Source organism: Zingiber officinale, chromosome 9B, assembly GCF_018446385.1.
Source record: "Zingiber officinale cultivar Zhangliang chromosome 9B, Zo_v1.1, whole genome shotgun sequence".
Classification (NCBI taxonomy): Eukaryota; Viridiplantae; Streptophyta; class Magnoliopsida; order Zingiberales; family Zingiberaceae; genus Zingiber; species Zingiber officinale.
Window position 1 is genome coordinate 56,306,420 of NC_056003.1, and position 22,086 is coordinate 56,328,505.

The 22,086-nt window shown below is 37.4% G+C and overlaps 1 pseudogene; it reads right to left on the reverse strand.

Annotated features, from left to right (window-relative positions):
• Window positions 1-14,391: 14,391 nt before the first annotated feature.
• On the reverse strand, window positions 14,392-14,532 carry LOC122026022 (annotated as a pseudogene).
• Window positions 14,533-22,086: the final 7,554 nt, after the last annotated feature.

The window sequence follows — 22,086 nt, forward strand, 5'->3', positions numbered from 1 at the left end:
AGATGGTTCCATCTTGTCGCTCACCAATAAAAACATAACCCTTAGAAGTCTCAGAGTATCTTATAAATATACACTTCTTACCTCTAGGTCCTAATTTTCCATATTCGTGAGTCTTATCATAAACGTAGGCAGCTGACCCCCAAGGTCTCAGATTACTCAAATCCGATTTTCTGCCTGTCCAACGTTCATGTGGGGTAGATGGAACTGACTTTGAAGGTATTTTGTTAAGTATATAGGTCACAACTAATAATGCATCTCCCCAAAAGGAGATTGGCAAATTAGCCTGCGCCATCATAGACCTAACCATTTCAAGAAGAGTCCTATTTCTTCTTTCAGCAACCTCATTTTGCTGTGGAGTTCCAGGGATAGTAAATTGTCTAATAATCCCTTTCTCATTACACATTGTCTTGAACTGATCAGACAAATATTCTCCTCCACGGTTAGTGCGCAAGGTTTTAACCTTACGTTCCAATTGATTCTCAACTTCGTTCAAGTAACGAATAAAGAAATCCAATGCTTCAGATTTGTGAGAAATCAAATACACATGACCAAAACGTGTGAAGTCATCGATAAATGTAATGAAATAAGAACTCCCATTTCTAGCCTTCACATTCATTGGACCACAAATATCCGAATGAATTAATTGCAATGGTGATTCAGCCCTAATAGCCTTACCAAATGATTTTCTAGTCGTCTTTCCCGCAAGACAATGCTCACATATAGACAAGTCAATCTTAGCATGAGTACCTAATAGACCCTCCTTAGCTAATCTATTCATTCGTTCTTGTCCTATATGTCCCAATCTAGCATGCCAAATTTCCTCATTAACATCAGCATTACTAGTAAGAGCAATGTTTGAAAAACAACTATTATTATTTGGTTCTACATCAAGAACCATAAAACCATTTGTTACATAACCATATCCAATTAACACAGAGTTAATTCGAAGTTCGACACAACGGCTATAAAAATTTACATTGTAACCTAAATCAAGAAGACAAATAACGGAAACTAGATTCCGTCGAATCTCAGGAGCGTACAGGACATCATGTAGAAATAAGGTGCCTCCACCACGTAGGTTGAGCTTGCAAGTGCCAATTCCTTTGACTTCAATTCTTGCATTGTTTCCTACATATATCCATTTGTTGCCAGCTAGAACCCGACGGTACTCCACATATGTAGCTTGATCACGAGCTATGTGGTTCGTTGCTCCTGAATCTACAATCCACAAAGGATACGAATCAGCTAACAACATTGTACTTGCAACATATTGCTCGTGGAAAGAAGATAAAAATGGATTTACCTTTTTAACCTCAGTACAATCCCGAGCAAAATGGCCCTTCTTGCCACAGTTAAAGCAAGTCAACCTGCTCTTAGGTTTTTGTCCATATTTCTTTCCTTTCTTCTTGATTTGGTTTTTCACAGCAACAGCATTAGCCTCCTTTCCTTTCCCCTTTCCTTTCTTGAACCACTTGTTCTTATTCTTGGAACCAAAACCTTCAGCTACAAAAGCTTGACCCGAAATCCTTGCGGATTCAATCCTCTCTGCCTCAAGTTCCACATGGCGTGAGACATCAGTGAAAGTCTTGATACTCTCACTATGGGTCAGGTTCTGTTTCATTGTTTCCCAAGAATCAGGAAGGGAACGGATAACTGCCTGAACCTGTTGTTCATCGGTCAATGTATAACCAGCAGTCTTAAGCTCTCGAATCATGTTACCCATCTCCCTGAGATGTTGGGCCATGGTAACATTCGAGCGCTTCTTACAACTATCAAACTTGATAGTTAGCTGACGGAGCTTACTCAGACTGACTCCACTGTACTTCTCTCTAAGGGCTACCCAGACTGCATGAGCCGATGGTAATGGCTCATATTCAAATACCAGGTCATCCACCATTGAACTAATCAATATACCCTTAGCAATGGAGTCCTTCCTTTTCCATGCCTTATAGGCATCAAGGTCACGTCTGTGCTGTGCTGTAGAACCATCAGCTGGTTCTTCCATGATTTGATTTACAGCCTCTAGAACTTCTTGTTCCTCAAGAACATATTGTATCTTGAGGTGCCAGATTTTGTAGTTATCCCCATATAATTTCTCACCCTTATTGAGTTCAGCTATGATGTTTTTAGTTGCCATGATCTACATAAATAAACAAATTATTTATTATTTCAGTGTAATTCATATATGTGCAACTATTTATTGACTCAGTGTAAATTAGAGTTAGTTTACAAAATCAAGTGATAACATTGTTTCCACTCATCATTTGTATGTTTTATCTAATCAACATTGATCAATTATATTACACATATCCCAACTAATGAACAAATCATTTTATATGAACGAATTATAACATAACTTTTATTATATAATTCTGTTCTTACAAAACAACAGAAATTATTACATGACTCAAAAACTAGATGAGCTAACACTGCTTGTACATAACGACAGCAAACAGAACACTAATAAACTAGATAGGCTAGCACTGCTCCCACTAGGACAAACACTAGTATAGCAGCCAACACTATCCCTATTAACCCGGACTCATTTGGGATAATCTCAGATGGGGTAGCTTCAGGATTCTCCATTAGATCCATTTCTGGATCTTCCTCGAGCATCTCCTGGTCCTCTTCAGACTTTTCAAACTCTTCTTCACCCATATGGTGAAGTAGTTCCTCACACAGTACTGAATATGTGACACGCCCTTGATGATGCCCCCATACATAGTCACCTATTATCCTGGGATACTTTGGCAATGAATGCATCAATGCCCAGATCCTATAACTGTCCAGGACTGGAAACTCTTCTTGCTCAAGTTTCCAAAATAGTCTATCCAGCCGTCTAACATGTCCGTCAACTCCATAAGCATACTTATACTCTATCTCATGAATCTCCTCTTGGAGCTGGTTTCGCCGCACTTCACGACGAGTCAATGTGGTAATCGTCCGTGCCATCTGAAAAATTGAATTTAAATACGTCAGTACAAAACCGACTAACCAGTACAAAACCAGTTTAATTCAATTTATACAGGCATACCATCATTATAAATCAAGAAAAATAAATCTTCTCGATTTTCAGGAGTTTAAGTCGACTGACCCATTAGACCGGTCAATCAGGAGTCTGGATGTTAAACTTAGTCTATTGTCCTCATTAGAACTAATCTAATTGGACCTATGTTCTATTCTCGTTTAAGACCATTTGAGTCAATCACAGACTTATTAATCAAACTCAGGTTCGTTTGACTCGTCCAATTGCCCATTGGATTAAGTCTGACTCATTAGAACAAATCTAATGTTTTTGATCAAATCTGACACAACGGAACTAATCCGGTCATATTTGATCAGCCCAACTTTTGTAATCAAAATTACCCCAATTAATTCAATAATAAACCGAATTGGTTAAACCAACAAATAATTTGAACCAGCTTTAGGCATTATTGAATCAAAATGGTATGCTTAAATCAATTAATAATTTAAACCAGACCTGGGTTTGATTGATCAAGTTGGTAGGGTTCTATTTTCGGTAAATTGAACCATAATTTAATTAAATATTTATTTATTAATTAATAATACATTCCTATATGTATTTAATTAATTAATAAAAATATTTAATTAAATTTACCTACTGTTCGAACAAAAAAATTAAAGGTGTGCATGCCTTTTTTTTCTTACACGTTTTTTTTAATTGATTCAAAAAATAAAAAAAAATATGCATGTGGCACTGTGCTTCGTCAAATTCCAGCACTGTTCATTTCGTTTTCTTTCAAATCTTGAATCGATTCATGAATCGATTCAGCGAGTTTTTTTCTTACTGATTCGAAAAAAAATGGACATACTGTGCACTACGATTTTGAATCGATTGAAATTTATTTCAATCGATTTAATTAAATCGAATCGATTAATGAATCGATTCATGCACAGTTTGCGTTATTTTTTTTTCTCTGTCACAATTTTGAATCGATTGGAAAGAAAATTCAATCGATTCAATTTACTGTTCACCTTCTTCTTCGCGACAGAAGAAGAAAAAACGCGAGCTTTTTCGCGTTGATTTCCATACTTTCAAAACTATACATGCTCTGATACCATTGTAGATAGTTTTGAGAGCATGAAAACTAAAACAATACAAAGATAAAATAAAACGATGCGGTAATTATAAACTTACAGTGATCTCCCGAAGTGTTGTTGAAGACGCTGGCGGTCGACGAAGAGGTTACCGCTGTCGAAAGCACGATCACGGAGTAACCGGAAAGTGTTTCAATGTTCACGAACCAAATCCCAGCCGAATGTTCTCCCTTTGCTCTCACACGATCTCTCGATGCTCCCTGATCACCTCGCCAAAAAACTCTTTCTACGATCTGCTCTTGGATGCTTCTTATAAGAAGACTAAGGAAGACGAAGGGGAAAAGGACGCCCCTTCGTCTCCCTGGCGTTTGCAGCAGTGAAAGGGACGAACCCTTTCGTCTGCCAAGTGTAACGCCCAACAGTAGAGCAGTAATTAGATTCTGTCTCATAGAGACCAGAATCTAGTCAATATCTCAACTTAGATTTCCAAAATGGATCTAAGTTAGATCGACACCTACTGTTCCTTCAAACGGGGAACGCGTCATCACCAAGTCACTCCCCTCTAGTGACTTACTTTAACTTACCATCTTGCCAAACATCTGGTCAGCCCGTCGACCTATATGGACTTCATGTCAGCTATCCGATCGGCTCGTTGACCTAGCTGTACTTCCCTGTAACACTGAGTAAGCATAATAGATAAAACAAAAAAGTAAGACAGTGCTAACAGATTTCAAAATTCGCTAATTTGGTCGATCGTATAACCTAGGGTTACCTCCCCTAGGGTTGCCCAGCTTCACTCACTACGACTTCCATTGTCTGGCTTCACTCACCAGGACTTCCATTGTCCAACTTCACTCACCAGGACTTCCATTGTCTGACTACACTCACCAAGACTTCCACCACCTAGCTTCACTCACTAGGGCCCAACTTCACTGACCAGGACTTCCACTTGTTAGGATCGATGGATTGCGGCTAGAGAGGGGGGTGTGAATAGTCGACCCCAAATTGTTCGTTTCTTCCTACGATTAGGGTTAGCGCAACGAAAATAAATAAATAGAAATGCAAAAAGGAAAGATCAAACCTCAAACTCGAACTCGATGATGTAACGAGGTTCGGAGATGAAACTCCTACTCCTCGGCGTGCCCGTAAGGTGGACGAAGCCTATCAATCCGTCAGTGGATGAGTCCCCGGAAAACCGGCTAATAAGAACTCCTTCTGGGTGGAGAAACCTCACCACAAACTCTTGCAACAGCAAGATCAGAGTACAAGTACAAGAAGCACAGCAAGATACAAATATAAAGATGAATGTAACAACTCTTGCTTGCCTTCTCGTCGTCGACTGAAATCTGTAGATGAAGCACCAACTTCACAGAATCACAGCAGCAGCTGAAACCAGTCGAAGAAGTCGAGGAAGCTCACGCGAAGCTTCGTAAGCGAGCTTAACAAAGCTCTAGAACAGCAGAAGCAATAACTTGCAGAAGAAAGAAGAAGATCAAGAAGAAGCAGAAGCTTCGGAGAAGTTGAAGTCTCAGAGAGGGTCCACTGTAAAGCCCTCAGCCCTTTTATAGCCTGCATCCACCTGCGAGAAGAACAGAGGCCAAAGACAGCAGAAGAATCTAGCCGTTGTCTCTCAACGGCTAGGGCCAGACTGATCAGGCATCACCTTGATTGGTCAGGGGATGATCTGATCGGTCGTGGGGACCGATCAGGCTCTATGCTGATCGGTCCCCAGACCGATCAGACTGCTTTCACAGAGAGTTTCCCAACTCTCTGTGCGTACCCTGATCGGTCCCGGGGACCGATCACTGCTGATCGGTCCCCAGACCGATCAGTAAGCTCACAGAGGCACACTGATCGCTTTCTGATCGGTCTCCAGACCGATCCAGGTCTTGGTTTTTGCCCAAACCAATATCCGGTCAACCTTGACCTCTTGGTATATCATGCTTAGCATCCGGTCACTCCCTTGACCTGCTAAGACTCCCCACCAAGTGTTCGGTCAATCCCTTTGACCCACTTGGACTTTTCTCTTCGTGTCAAGTATCCGGTCACTCCCTTGACCTACTTGACCTTCTCAACACCAGATGTCCAATCACCCTTGATCCATCTGGATTTTCCCTTGCCCGGCTTCACTCACCAGGACTTTCACCTAGCTTCACTCACTAGGGTTTTCACCTGGCTTCACTCACCAGGACTTTCCAACTGCCTGGCTTCACTCACCAGGACTTTCCCACTGCCTGGCTTCACTCACCAGGACTTTCCCCTAGCCTCACCCACTAGGGCCTTCACAACCCCCTGCCTTCCCTCACCAGGACCTTCCCACTGCCTGGCTTCACTCACCAGGACTTATCCGTCTGCCTGGCTTCACTCACCAGGACTTTCCACATCCGGTCCAGAGAACGAGCTACCGAGCCCTCTCTGACCACAGTTCGGAGAACGAGCTACCGAGCCCTCTCCGACTTCCATCCGGTCCAGAGAACGAGCTCCCGAGCCCTCTCTGACCACAGTCCGGAGAACGAGCTACCGAGCCCTCTCCGACTTCCCATGTGCCAAGCTTCCATACTTGGACTTCTCCGTGCCAAGTCTCCATACTTGGACTTTTCCCGTGCCAAGCTCCCTGCTTGGACTTTTCACCATGCCAAACTCCCTGCTTGGACTTTTCCCATGCCAAGCTCCCTGCTTGGACTTTTCCCGTGCCAAGCTCCCTGCTTGGACTTTTCCGAGTCAGGTCAACTCACCTCGGGTCAACCAGGTCAACCTTGACCACGGGTTGCACCCACAATCTCCCAAGCTTGTATCCTTGTCAAACATCAAGATACAACTTTTCTGTTCACGTCAAACATTGTCAAACATAACTCGTCAAACATCAAAACACAACTCGAGTCAAGTCAACTCGAGTCTGGTCAACCAGGTCAACCTTGACCTAAGGTTGCACCAACAATCTCCCCCTTTTTGATGTTTGACAAAACCCATAATCAAGTTAGGTTAACCCAATAACCTAACTTAGGTTTTCCAATGTTCTTCCCTGAACATTCTCTAGACATTCTCCATTCTCCTTTCTACTCTCCCCCTTTTTGACACACATCAAAAGAGTGAATCAAGGTCAAGAGTTTCTTCCTAATGAAAGTCCCATACCTTTCATTGAAACTCTTAATTTCCCCCTTGATACTAAGGTCCAACAATTAACTTAGTGATAATCCTATATCACTCAAGTCTTTAGGAGTAAAAACTCCCCCTAAAGGTCAACTCCCCCTTGACCATTGCACCAACAATGTCTTGGTGAGTTTCAAACCTTTATAACTCTAAACCACCAACTTCCGTAGCTGAAATTTCAGTCAACAGTTGAAATTCAGCAACTTGGCATGCCCTGATCGGTCACCAGACCGATCAGGGATTCCCCCTGGATCGGTCACGGTGACCGATCCAGGCGCCCCTGGACCGATCAGAATCCCCTCTGATCGGTCCACAACTCTGATTTCTGATTTCTGATTTCTGATTTCTTCTCCCGAAATTCAGAAACCTCTAGAAAATCACAGAAAATTCTAAAAATTGTAAAATTTTGAGGATACACTCCTCATAACATATACTATCATGGAAAAATAGTTTTCTATGAAAATAAGTTCCATTTTCAAATCTTGATACAAAGTTCAAAAGTCTTTGAAATAGCTCAAAGTTAACTCATCTTTGTATCACTTTGCTCAATGATGAATGCTATCACTAGAAAAGCTTCATCAAGGTTTTTCAAATCAATTTTGAAATGATTTTAAACCATTTAATTTAGGACCACAATCTTTGGGCTAAATGTACATGACTTGTACATAAGCTTTCCCTATGATCCTCAATTTCGAATTAGGCTCATCTAGGCACAAGAACTATGCACCTTGATCCTAACTCATCATCCTAATATCTCACACACATCTAAGGTGTATCAAACACATCCAAGTCAATTTTGATGTGAGATATGGGTTTAGGTTATCTTAGGCTAAGGTCTCATGCATTTTCTAAACATCAATTTGATCTCCATATCAAATTATGTTTTTAACCTTAAATCAATTTCATTGATTATAAATGCAAGAAATGATGACATGGCATAAAATGATATCATACATAATAACATGTGTCAATGTCATGATGTCATGGCATAAAGTATGAAACTTAAATAAAGCATGACATATAAATAACCTAAGCATTATCATGACATTTCAAATGATCATAGATTAAATATGATGTCATGACATGGCATATGGCAAACAATATATGGCAAATAACATGTCAAGGTATAGAAAATACCTAATTCTAGCCTTAGTTACCATTTTTGATATTTTTGATCATTTTGCCATAAATTCTATATTCCTAAGTGTAATAGACCTAAAATCATATCCTCAAGACTTTTAGATCACTATGTGCCAATTAGATTGACTCTAAACAACTCCTCAAATATGATTGGCACATTCTAATCACCTTAGGAATAATTCTTAATTTCATTTTCAAGGCTTGATTATACCTTGAAAAATCCTAAAGTGCCACCTTTTGCCATGATTAGGTTAACTACCTATTCAAGTAAGGTTGACACACCCTAACTCATCTAGCGTGATGAAATCACGCTCCTAGGAACCCAATACCTATTTGAGCTCATTGGGTTCACTAAATATTCACTAGGGATGACTTCCCTAGCAACCCACCTAATGACCCTCCTAGGCTTTGAAGCCTTGGTCATTTGGGACTCATCAAGATCAACTCTAGGGGTGACTCCCCTTGTGACCTTGGTGTTGTTCTTCCTAGCCCTAGGTTTTGTTCCATAATCGAATGGAACATCATGGTAAGTGGGCTTGACCACTTGGGACTCAGGTTTGTGACCCAAACTTTTCTTATCCTTGGACTTGGGTTTTTGACCCCTAGACCATAGAGTTGACTTCTCTAAATTTTTAAGGGTCTTTTCTAAAGTATCAAGTCTTGACCTCAAGACTTGATTCTCCTTTTCTAAGGCCTCAAGTTTTAACTTGTCATTTGTCTTTGAGGTATTCCTAGGCATATGTCTAGTTGTTTTGGGATTTCTACCTAGGTTATCCTTAACCTTAGATGAGTTGATCCTAGGGTTGGCTTTCCTAGTGTTATCCTTATCTAGGCTCACATGTTTGGCACCTAAGCATGTGTATCGATTTCTATAATTATCATGCTTATCATTATTGTCAATTGCAATCAAACTACTAGCATGCATCTTACTAGTATTGCAATAATGTGCCTTAGAGATTACCTTAGGGTTTGCCTTAGCTCCCCCTATCGATGTGCTCGGTCTCTTGTCCTTGTGAGATTGCCTCCCCCTCGGACATTGGCTCCGATAATGTCCCCTTCGCTTGCATTGGAAGCACACCACGTGCTCCTTGCTCTTGCATATCGGGACTCCAGCTTCCTTGATCTTTGGCGCCGGTGGAGTCTTCCTAACCCTCTTTGGACATTTACTCTTGTAATGTCCAAATTCCCTACACTCAAAGCATAATATATGCAATTTACTAGAACTTAAATTGCTTGAGTTACCTAGGGTTGAGGTGGGATGTAAGCTCTCTCCTTCATCCCTTCCGGAGGTAGAAGCTTCTTCTCCTTGCTCCGAACTTGAAGAGGAACTCTCCTCCTCTTCTTCTTTAGATGTTGAGTAGCCCTCAACTTCTAAATCCATGCCTCCATGATGTGAGCTACTCGGCTCACTTGACTCCTCTTCATGGCTTGAATTGGAGCTCTCCTCATGGAACTTAGCCAAGTTGTTCCACAACTCCTTGGCATTGTTGTATCTATCTATCCTACACAAAATATCATTAGGTAAAGAAAATTCCAAAACTTTCATTACCTCATCGTTGATTGTGAATTGGTGGATTTGTTCCTTCGTCCACTTCTTCTTCTTGAGAGGTTTTCCTTCTTCATCCTCCGGAGGAGTGAAACCTACTTGCACACACCTCCAATTCTCAAGATTAGTCATAAGAAAATATTTCATTCTTACCTTCCAATACGCGAAGTCGTCGCGATCGTAGAATGGTGGAATCGTGATGTCCTCTCCGAATTGATCCATCTCTAGCTTATGCTCCCTCGGATGTTAATCCGGCGAAGAGCGACCTCGCTCTGATACCACTTGTTAGGATCGATGGATTGCGGCTAGAGAGGGGGGTGTGAATAGCCGACCCCAAATTGTTCGTTTCTTCCTACGATTAGGGTTAGCGCAGCGGAAATAACTAAATAGAAACACAAAAAGGAAAGATCAAACCTCAAACTCGAACTCGACGATGTAACGAGGTTCGGAGATGAAACTCCTACTCCTCGGCGTGTCCGTAAGGTGGACGAAGCCTATCAATCCGTCGGTGGATGAGTCCCCGGAAAATCGGCTAATAAGAACTCCTTCTGGGTGGAGAAACCTCACCACAAACTCTTGCAACAGCAAGATCAGAGTACAAGTACAAGAAGCACAGCAAGATACAAATATAAAGATGAATGTAACAACTCTTGCTTGCCTTCTCGTCGTCGACTGAAATCTGTAGATGAAGCACCAACTTCACAGAATCACAGCAGCAGCTGAAACCAGTCGAAGAAGTCGAGGAAGCTCACGCGAAGCTTCGGAAGCGAGCTTAACAAAGCTCTAGAACAACAGAAGCAATAACTTGCAGAAGCAAGAAGAAGATCAAGAAGAAGCAGAAGCTTCGGAGAAGTTGAAGTCTCAGAGAGGGTCCACTGTAGAAGCCCTCAGCCCTTTTATAGCCTGCATCCACCTGCGAGAAGAACAGAGGCCAAAGACAGTAGAAGAATCTAGCTGTTGTCTCTCAACGGCTATGGCCAAATCGATCAGGCATCACCCTGATCGATCTGGGGCTGATCTGATCGGTCGTGGGGACCGATCAGGCTCTATGCTGATCGGTCCCCAGACCGATCAGACTGCTTTCACAGAGAGTTGCCCAACTCTCTGTGCATACCCTGATCGGTCCCGGGGACCGATCAGGCTTCCTACTGATAAGTCCCTAGACCGATCAGTAAGCTCACAGAGGCACACTGATCGCTTTCTGATTGTTCTCCAGACCGATCGAGGTCTTAATTTTTGCCCAAACCAAGTCCAAGCCAATATCCGGTCAACTTTGACCTCTTGGTACATCATGCTTAGCATCCGGTCACTCCCTTGACCTGCTAAGACTCCCCACCAAGTGTCCGGTCAATCCCTTTGACCCACTTGGACTTTTCTCTTCGTGTCAAGTATCCGGTCACTCCCTTGACCTACTTGACCTTCTCAACACCAGATGTCCGATCACCCTTGATCCATCTGAATTTTCCCTTGCCCGGCTTCACTCACCAGGACTTTCACCTAGCTTCACTCACTAGGGTTTTCACCTGGCTTCACTCACCAGGATTTCCAATCTGCCCGGCTTCACTCACCAGGACTTTCCAACTGTCTGGCTTCACTCACCAGGACTTTCCAACTGTCTGACTTCTCTCACCAGGACTTTCCCACTGCCTGGCTTCACTCACCAGGACTTTCCCACTGCCTGGCTTCACTCACCAGGACTTATCCGTCTGCCTGGCTTCACTCACCAGGACTTTCCACATCCGGTCCAGAGAACGAGCTACCGAGCCCTCTCTGACCACAGTTCGGAGAACGAGCTACCGAGCCCTCTCCGACTTCCATCCGGTCCAGAGAACGAGCTCCCGAGCCCTCTCTGACCACAGTCCGGAGAACGAGCTACCGAGCCCTCTCCGACTTCCCATGTGCCAAGCTTCTATACTTGGACTTCTCCGTGCCAAGTCTCCATACTTGGACTTTTCCCGTGCCAAGCTCCCTTTCACCATGCCAAACTCCCTGCTTGGACTTTTCCCATGCCAAGCTCCCTGCTTGGACTTTTCCCGTGCCAAGCTCCCTGCTTGGACTTTTCCGAGTCAGGTCAACTCACCTCGGGTCAACCAGGTCAACCTTGACCACGGGTTGCACCCACAATCTCCCAAGCTTGTATCCTTGTCAAACATCAAGATACAACTTTTCTGTTCACGTCAAACATTGTCAAACATAACTCGTCAAACATCAAAACATAACTCGAGTCAAGTCAACTCGAGTCTGGTCAACCAGGTCAACCTTGACCTAAGGTTGCACCAACACCACTATCTAGCTTCACTCACTCGGGTCCGACTTCACTCACAAGAACTTCCATCACCTAGCTTCACTCACTAGGGTCTGACTTTATTCACCAAGACTTCCACCACTAGAGCCCAGCTTCACTCACTAGAGCCCAGCTTTACTCACTAGGACTTCCACTATCTAGCTTCATTCACTAGGGCCCAACTTCACTCACCAGGACTTCCACTTTACCTAACCTCCAGTTAGGACTAGTCACTCAGTAGACTTCTCACCTGCCTATCTTTTGGCTAGGACTTACCTTTGCTAGTCATCTAGTCCTGACTAGACTTCTCTCTTCCAAACATTAAGTCCTGTTTGGATCAACCCTTGGTCAAATTGACCAAACTTAGATATATTATCAAACATCAAAACCTAGAGGTCGATTGTACCAACAAAATGGTTATAGGGATAGATGTGTCACACCGAAGTTAAAGTGAGGAGAAGTATAGTCATTAAGAGTTTATTGGTTTAGGATTTTGAGGCGGGAAAAACATAACGATTAGAATTTCATTGACAACAGTTTATAACTATTGTTTTATTATCACAACGATAACGATTTATGCACCATTGTTCCAAACATTGTAAAAATATTCTCATTGACAATGGTTCATTGCACCGTTGTCCTAACTGTTGTTAAAATTATCTTTTGGGGTAATTGTTAGATCAAAGACATCGATTTTATCAAAAACTGTTGTCTTTTACCAAATTTACAACAGTTTTTCTTAAAATCATTGTCTTTGTGGTGTTGTCTTTGTACAATTTTATTGTAGTATTAATTCATATATTTATTTATTAATTAATCTCTTATCAAACAATTTGTTAACTCAATCCGCCAACTAATCATGTAACTATCAAGTTAATTAACTTTGGATTGACCCCATAAATTCTTAATTTGATTAATTAATATCTTAATTGATTATTATACCAAAGATCACCTACAGTTTGAATAAATTAACTCAATTAATCCGTAAGGTTTTAATCAACATTAATTATCAAACATTATACTCCTTAATCAAGTTAATTAACATAACAATCAATTAACCAAAATTAGTTTCAGTTATATTTATCAAAATCATAGTTTTCCGACGTTAGACTTCGGCAATAGGTGGCCGACCATGGGTTGGGTGTCGCGATCGTTATTGTGGCCTGTGCAATCACAACAGTGGCCTTGGTTGCCTGACGGTGGGGATTGCAACAGTAGCAGCTGCTGCTTGAGACCCCCAAGGGGTGGATCCACATGGGGTGGCATCGGTGGGTGTCCCTCTTTGTCAGCGGTTTAACCCGTAATATTATGGGATTTCATTGAGGATACCGTCCCTTGTTCAAATGTAAAATTGGCTACGCTTAGCTTAGATCGTCCCTCAATGTTTAAATTTTTGAATCCGCCGCTGAAGACCCCCAAGCGTGAGGCAGCGACTTCCGGTAGCCAACGTTAGCGGCTCATGCAAAGGGACATTAGCCAGCACAAGACGTCTAAGTGGCAGTAAAGGAGACGGAGTAACAACGGCCCAAGTCAGCGATGATAGCGTCCTGTCAGTCATCGGCAAAGAACGGACAGCTCGTCGGTTGCTCACAGTGGGGTCTCAAGGGAGGGTTGTGTTATCGCCGTCGTACTGCTCCAACAGCCAGGGAGGCAGAGGCGCTGGAACCCGCGGGCGTCCAGCGCGCGACGACGGCGGTGCGTGTTCATGAAGAGGGAGACGACGCCGAACTTATGGATTATAATTGAAACTTAGTTTTTGGATTTAGATCTTAGATAAATTAATTCAATCAACTCCTATTTTAAAATTTATATTCTAAATAGATTTTATCTCCAACCCATTTTTCCAACAAAATATAAATAAACCATACTTAAAATCTAAAAAAAAATCTGTAATTTTCATTAAATTTGCATAAACTTATTTCCTTGTTAATTATCAATTATTGTGTTATTATTTTCATAAATAAATTCATTTATATCAAATTTTAATCCTTATCATTTTATATATAAGAATTGTCCTATAAAAATATTTTTTATTTTTTATATTGTCCGCATGACTTTAATATTTTTATAATTTTATATAGCTTTAGAGGTACTTATAAAAAATTAAGGTGGGGCAACTGTCCCACCAAAGCTATACTTCGCTCCGCCTAGTTGGGAGACGGATTCTCCATAAAAAATATAATCTTAGGCAAAAGAATGCCCATAAATTTGGTAAGGGTGTGTTACACTCATGCAATAATACAATGTTAGGGTGACACTCGAGAAATCCAGTAGCAAGCTACTGTAATAGACTCCCCCTTATAAAAAAAATAATTTAATATCATACTTGATCTTAGCCAAAAAAATAAAATATGTTTTTTAACATCATCCACCCAAGATATTTATAGAAGATTCTCTGCTCGCAGTATTGCTAATTCTAAGATGTGGGACTAAAGAGAATTCTAGATTTTTAATTGATTAATGAGAAAAAAATCTCAATAATTCGTTGCAGTCTCAAACTTTAGATTCCTGATTGACTAATGAAAAAAATTTTCAATAATACGTTGCAACTGAGTTTCGAACTCTAAACCACTAATTGATGTGTTTGTGAAAATTACTAATAAATCTTAGAATTATTTTAATAGAAAAAAGGATATTAACGTAATTTCATTTTGGGCTTCACTAAAGTTAATTAGTAAAGAGAGAAGATTCTTAATAAAATAGTTTATAAAAAATAGTTTTAATTTTTAAGTATATTTTTGTCAGTGGGGTAAGACTTTGGATAACAGACTCTTCTTCATAAAAAATTAATTTAATTTTAATATAAGATATTAAACCCATGCAATAGTATAATGCTAGGGTGATACTAAAAAATTCAGCAGCAAGCTACTATAACGAACTCCCCCTTAAAAAAAATAATTTAATATCATACTTGATCTTAACCAAAAAATTAAGAAAAATATGTTTTTTAATATCGCCGATCCAAGGTATTTATAAAAACTTTTCTGCTTGCAGTGTTCCCAATTCTAAAATATAGGACTAAAGAGAATTCTAGATCTCTGATTGATTAATGAGAAAATTTATCAATAATACACCATAACTGAGTCTCGAACTCTAGATCATTAATTAATGTGTTTGTGAAAATTACTAATAAACTTAGAATTATTTTCGAAATAAAAAAAAAAGATATTAATATAATTTTATTTTGAGCTTCATCAAAATTACTTAGTAAAGGAAGTAGATTTTTAATAAAGTCTTACGAGACATTTGAAGGGTTTCTCTTGAATGAGAAGGAGATGATGGACGAACTTAAGGAGATGGGATTGAAAGTGCTGAGAAGTTACACCATACTTTGATATATGAAATCTAACACTTTGAACACTTCAAGATCGCCAACACTACTTTTGTTGTTTATTGTTTGGTGATTAATTCGACCGTCGTTCTTTAGGCGACTACTTTGGATAACAAATTAAATCTATATTGTTGTGGAATCAATATGCCTGGTAACAAATACTATAGTGCCAAATTTGGATTATCCTAAAAGTTATGAGTACCTTTGGGTAAATTGTCAACGTAAATTATTAAAAAAAAATGTCATCAAACCAAACAAACTTTAACTTCAAAGAAGCGAAGCCTAAGTCAATCTAACGGTGATCTAACTAATTTTAATCAGACCCAAAAAAAAAAAAAAAACATACTTCCGTGTTGACTTTGAAGATGTCAAGCTAAGCTCGTCCCACGGCGCAGAAGACATAGGATTTATTCTATTCTGTACCTATGATTATGATTTATGTATTTGTATTTAATCCTCCATATCCATGACATCGACATTAAGGGATCATTAAAATAACAGATATATATTTTTTTACAATGTCAAGGTCAATCTAAAATTAGAGTAAAGATTAAGCACATTAATTAATGATTTGGTGATCACACCTAGATAAGCATGGCATGGAAGGGTGCTGAAGGGAAGATGACTATCCTTCTAGATTTGTTGTTGAGGATGAAAAGTAGGAATGAGGATTTAATCTTCATGAGCTTGGGAATAGAAATTCTCTTATTAAATAGAACCAGGGATATGATGATGAAGATATAATTCAAAAATATTATACACAAACATTTTTATATCAAAATTTTTTTATCAACTTTATTAAAACTATTTGAATTTGATCAAAATCGATGCTCTACTATGTATTGATCCGGCAAAGGAAAATTATCTTATCTAACGTGGGATTGCCTGTCGACTTCACTGCATATTTAATTTTCCAAATAAGACAATTTAAATTAGACGAATTGGGTTGTTGTGCTACTTTGTCAACTCACGTACGCGTTAGAGTAACTTTAAGGAATTTGATAGTCTTGATACTTTATCCATTCCTCATCTAGATATGTGTGACCTTTAAAATTAAATGATCATTCTTAATTATTGCTAGTACATAAATATATGTAAATTAGTACTCAACTTATAAATTAAATTTGGTAATGATATATTAGGATTTATTTTTTTTATACGAGATATTAAATTGATAAAAATAGATACTATATTTTATTTTAGTCAAAAGATCAATAAATATATACTTTCTAATATGATTCAAATTATTTATAGAAGTTTTTACGCTCGCATATTACTAATAAGTCTTAAATTTATTTTAAATGTGAAAAGAAAAAAAGATATTAACATAATTTAATTTTAGGTTTTACCAAAATTAGTTAGTAAAGAGTTAGATTCTTAATAAAATAGTAAGATAAATTATTAAAATAATATAAAATATTTTTTATACTCCATCTTAGATAGCTTTGATTAAAGATTAATAATAATAATGTTCAATTTTATCCTAATAAAAATTTTAATTTACTTTTTCTTAGAAGCTAGATAACTTTTTAAAATTCTTAAATGATCTTCATACATATATAATTAACTTTACAAATTTTAATTACTTACACAATTTTAAAATTTTTTAATGATTTTAAATAAGATTTGTAAAAATCTTAATTGGGAAGAACTTGACTTGAGTGGACTCCTCATCTTGGTTCTTCACTTTTAATCATAGAAAAAAAAAAGTTTTGCTAACACTCCCTTTCATTAGGTAAGAAATTGGTACCATTTTAAAGATTATAATATGTAAAGATGATAATGTTGAATATTCAAAGTTGGATGCTCAAATTTCTTAGGAAAATTAGCATATCTTCCATTTAAAAATTAAACTTTTATTTAAATAAATTAAAAGTTAAATAAATAAGTATTATAATTAGTTTATTACTTAATATGACAAAAAAAGGTAGACTAGATTCTTTAGTAATCATGACTCATTATAGTTTCACTCTAGTACCAAGGGATTTAACTTTTTATACAAGTTAGTTAGAACTCACAATTTGGTTGATGGAATGAAAGATGGAAACTAAATCAATTAGTTAACAAGTATTAAAGTCATAAATAATCATGAAAAGAATGGTGATTTATAAATTTTAAAGTCGATATCAAACATTTCTCTTTTGACTTTTATGTATGACATAATTGAGTTATGATATGAGTCTAAGTTGTGGTCATATTATAGAACAAATATTCTCTAAAGAGATCAAATTAATAGGAGGTTTTTCTAAGTTTGCATCATTAAGTAGCTCATCTAAAGTGTCATTAGAGGACTTTTAATTTGAAATCAGAAGATTATTTTAAAATATTTATTGGAGAGCTTTCCTATGATATTAGATTTTTTTAGCATACATAATTGCAGATCTTTGATTGTAAGTGAGTTAAGGTCTTCTTATGTTCTCTTTTAGTTTAATTCACTTAGGGAAAATTATTTAACGTTTACATTCTTGTTAGATAATTGTCTATTAAAATTTGATAAGATATATATTTTCATCAATTGTCTTTTCATTTCATACCAATGTGTAATAAGTTCTTGTTTGTCTTGATCCTTAATGGTTTGAACACATCGACAATAGGATTTTCGTAAGTCCAATAAGTGTTAATTTGATAAATTGTACTCAACTAGTGGACAAATTATGTTTTTTATAAAAAAAAAATAATATCTAATGGCATTTAGCAAATCAATAAACACATTAGGGGTTCTATAGGATCAATTGATCACCTAATTCGCATAAGATTAAAAGAATTATAATTTGCAAATTAAAATAGTTTGATCCTTCTCTAGACATGAGAAAATATGATTATGAATTTGTGTACAAGTTATTGTTGAATTTAAAAGTGTGAGACAACCATAATCATTAGAATTATTCATTATAGCTTTCATATATATGTAAGTTAATTAAATAAAGAGTTCTTTTTATTCTTTTAGTTAAAAAAAACATTCGCCCAATAAGATTTATATAACCAGCATCGATAATTATTTGATTGTTATTGTTATTAGTTAAAAGAATATTTCGTTCATGTCTTTAGCATATTTATTCTTTGACTATTTTTTGTTTAAAGTAAAATATAGAAAATTGAGCAATTTAAGATAACTCTTTAGAAAATACCATATTATTGGTGGCACCCAAAATATTTTATCAAATGTGCAGAGTAGGAATTTGATAAGTAGATGACCCAAAAGGGTCAAGGGAAAGCATATATTATTGGTGCAGGGATGATTTTATTGGATTGCAAGATTATAAATAAAGTCTTATTTTATTGGATTGCAAGATTATAAATAAAGTCTTATGTATTAAAAAATATATGAAAAAGATTATAGTTTTATAAAAAAAATATTTTTATTGGTATGAAATATTTTAAGCAGAGTCTAAAAATAAAATTATAAGGGCTAAAACTCAAAGTAGATAATATCGTACCATTATGGAGATATGTGAATTTTTTTAATCCTAACAATTAGTATTAGAGTCTGGACTATCAAAAGGTCTAACCGCTAACAGTACACAAGAGCTATGGTCTAATCAAGTCATATGAGTAAAATATTGACTTCGAACAAATGAAGTGAAGGTTCCCATGTCTGGATCAAAAGGAACAAATACCAAGTAGGAAGTCTTGGTGGACAGCCAGATAGAGAAACTCTAATTGTGGTTAGGCAAAAAAGTCCTAGTAGGTCAGGTGGACCGAATGGTGGAAAGACCTAGTAGGTCATTGTCAGGATGTATACTAAAAGTCTAGCTTTTGGTATAAACATATATCTAGAAATAAGAATCAAATTGGTCAAATGTCTACATTTATGATAAATGTAGTTGTTCAATTAATTAATATTGTAGATAACATGGTATGTGGTGTCACACACAGAGGATCATGTTATCAGTACCTTATAAATTATAAACAGTAGCTCACAACCAAGATGGAAAGGAACAAACCATTGGAAGGTCGTAGTGTAATTAGGTATTAGTTTATCTTAACTATATAATTACACTAGTACACTTAGAGTGCATTGAGTAGGACCATTAGAGGTCGTTTCTTTTATACTGACTTTATAAAGGAACAAAGACCTCAGTTATTATGGAAGTGTGTGCTCTTAATCCTAATATAATAACAAGCACATATATTTGATATTTATTTTTTTAATTTATCAATGGGTGAGATTTAGTTCGATAAATCAATAAGCCCGATAAGTTGGGAAATGATATCGCTTATAGTGTGTGTTGTTGATTATAGAAGGAAACTGTGTCCTAGTAATCTAGATTGAGAATGTCCTCAAGAGGAGCTCATAAGGATTGTCATGTTAAACCCTGCAGGTGGACTTAGTCCGACATGACGATAAGGTTGAGTGGTATTACTCTTGGACTAAGATATTAATTAAATGAATTGTCAGTAACTCACTTAATTAGTAGACATTAGACATCTTAAACAAAGGGAGACTAACACACTCATAATAAGAAGGAGCCCAAAATGTAATTTGGGATTGGTGTGATAGTTCAATAATAGTTCTCTAGTGGAATGAATTATTATTGATAAAATTAAGTTGTGTGTTCAGGGCGAACACGGGATGCTTAATTTTATCGGGAGACCAAAACCAATTCCTCCTCTCGGTCCCTATCGTAGCCTCCTAATTATAGAGTACTATACCCACATATACCCACCTTCTTACCCATCCTATAGGGGCCGGCCAAGCTATCTTGGAGACCAAGCTAAGGCCGGCCATGGCTTGGTTCATGGGTGAATTCATGTGGCAGGCCCTAGCTTGAACTCAAGCTTAGGTAGCCGGCCCTATTAAAATAAAAAGGAATTTTAATTTTAAAAATTTTCTTATGTGGATAACTTGATTTAAAAGAGAGTTTAAAAATTTAAATCTTTCCTTTTATAAGATTCTAAAAAAAATTAAGAGAAGAGCTAAATCTCTTTCCTTATTTGTAGATTAAAAGGTTGATTTTAATTTTGGTAAAAACTTTTATTTTAATTATGATCATGATTTAAAAGAAAGTTTAAAAATTAAAAATTTTCTTTTATTAGTTTCTACAAAAGATTAAGAAAAGATTTGATATCTTTCCTTATTTGTAGATTGAAAGGAGATTTTAATTTTTAGAGATAACTTTCCTTTTTGGAAATTATCCACATGTTTAAAAGAAAGATTTTAATTTATAAAATTTCCTTTTTATTGGTGAAATTTTTATAAATTTCCGGAAACAAATTAGGAAGTTTTAATTCTTGTTTTAATTAAAACTTTTCCTTGTTTTGGGGAGAAAGTGGCCGGCCAAGAAAATTGATTTTTAATTAATTAATTTTTTTTTTCATGGAAAAAGAATTAAGGAAGTTTTTATTAAAATTTCCTTATTTGCCAAGACCAAGGATTATAAAAGAGGGGGTAGAGGTGCCTTAATGGCTAATGACTCTATTCTTTTTCTTCCTCTCTTTTTTCTTCCTAGGTGTGGCCGACCCCTAGAGGTTCCCCTTCCCCTTCTCTCTTCTACTTCTTGTGGCCGAGACTTCATCACCTCTTGGAGACATAGAAGTGGCCGGATCTAGCTTGGAGAAAAGGAGAGAAAGGAGGCTTGTTTCTTGCATCCCTTAGAGCTTGGTTGGTGAAAAAAGTTCTTCATCCTTTGGAAGTTTTTGCTTGGCCGAAATTTGAAGGAAGGAAGAAGAAGGTGCCTTGGTGGTTCTCATCTTGGAAGATCATTGCCCACACAATGTCCGAGGTTAGAAGAGGAATACGGTAGAAGATCAAGAGGTCATTAAAAGTTCACAAAGAAAGGTATAACTAGTAATTATTTTCCGCATCATACTAGTTTTATTTCTTTGTAAAAATACCAAATACAAGAGGCATGTGATTCTAGGTTTCGAATTAGTTTTCGATGTTTTGTTCTTTTGTTTTCTTTTCGAACTTGTGCTTCAATTGTTCTTTTTGGTTAACCTAGAGTTATTTAAGGAAATTAAATATTAACTTTCCTTAAAAGACTTTGTCTAGGCGGTGGTGGTTGCTCCCATATCCAAGAAGGCTATGTGCCTCGCCATGCAGTCCTGGAAGCCAAATTTGGAAATTAATATTTAATCAACTTTGTGACCTAGGTGATTTGGATCGAACGTGTTAAGTTCCGCAGGAGATCCAAATCTAAACCTAAAAAAACATATAGGTTAAACTTGGGATCAAACGTGTTAAGTTCTGCAGGCGATCCAAGTTTAATTTAAAAGAACACATGGTAGCTAGGAAAGGTTCAGATCTTGTACAAAATTTTTGTACAAAGGAACCATTAGATTTACCGAGTAGCAACCAACAATTGGTATCAAAGCTAGGGTTTTGCCTCTGTGTATTTAGTATTAGTTTAATTATACACATGTCATACATAATTTAGGTAGCATAATAATAGGATGTGCTAACTTTATGGATGCAGGATCCAACTATTATGGCTTATAGATATTGTGTGTGTGATTGGACCTTTGGACATGTCAAGGGCATTTTATTGTATTTGTATGATTGTATTATAAAATACAGTAGGAGCTGTATTTAGTTTTATTAGGATTTTATTTTTTGATCTAGTTACATGTACATTC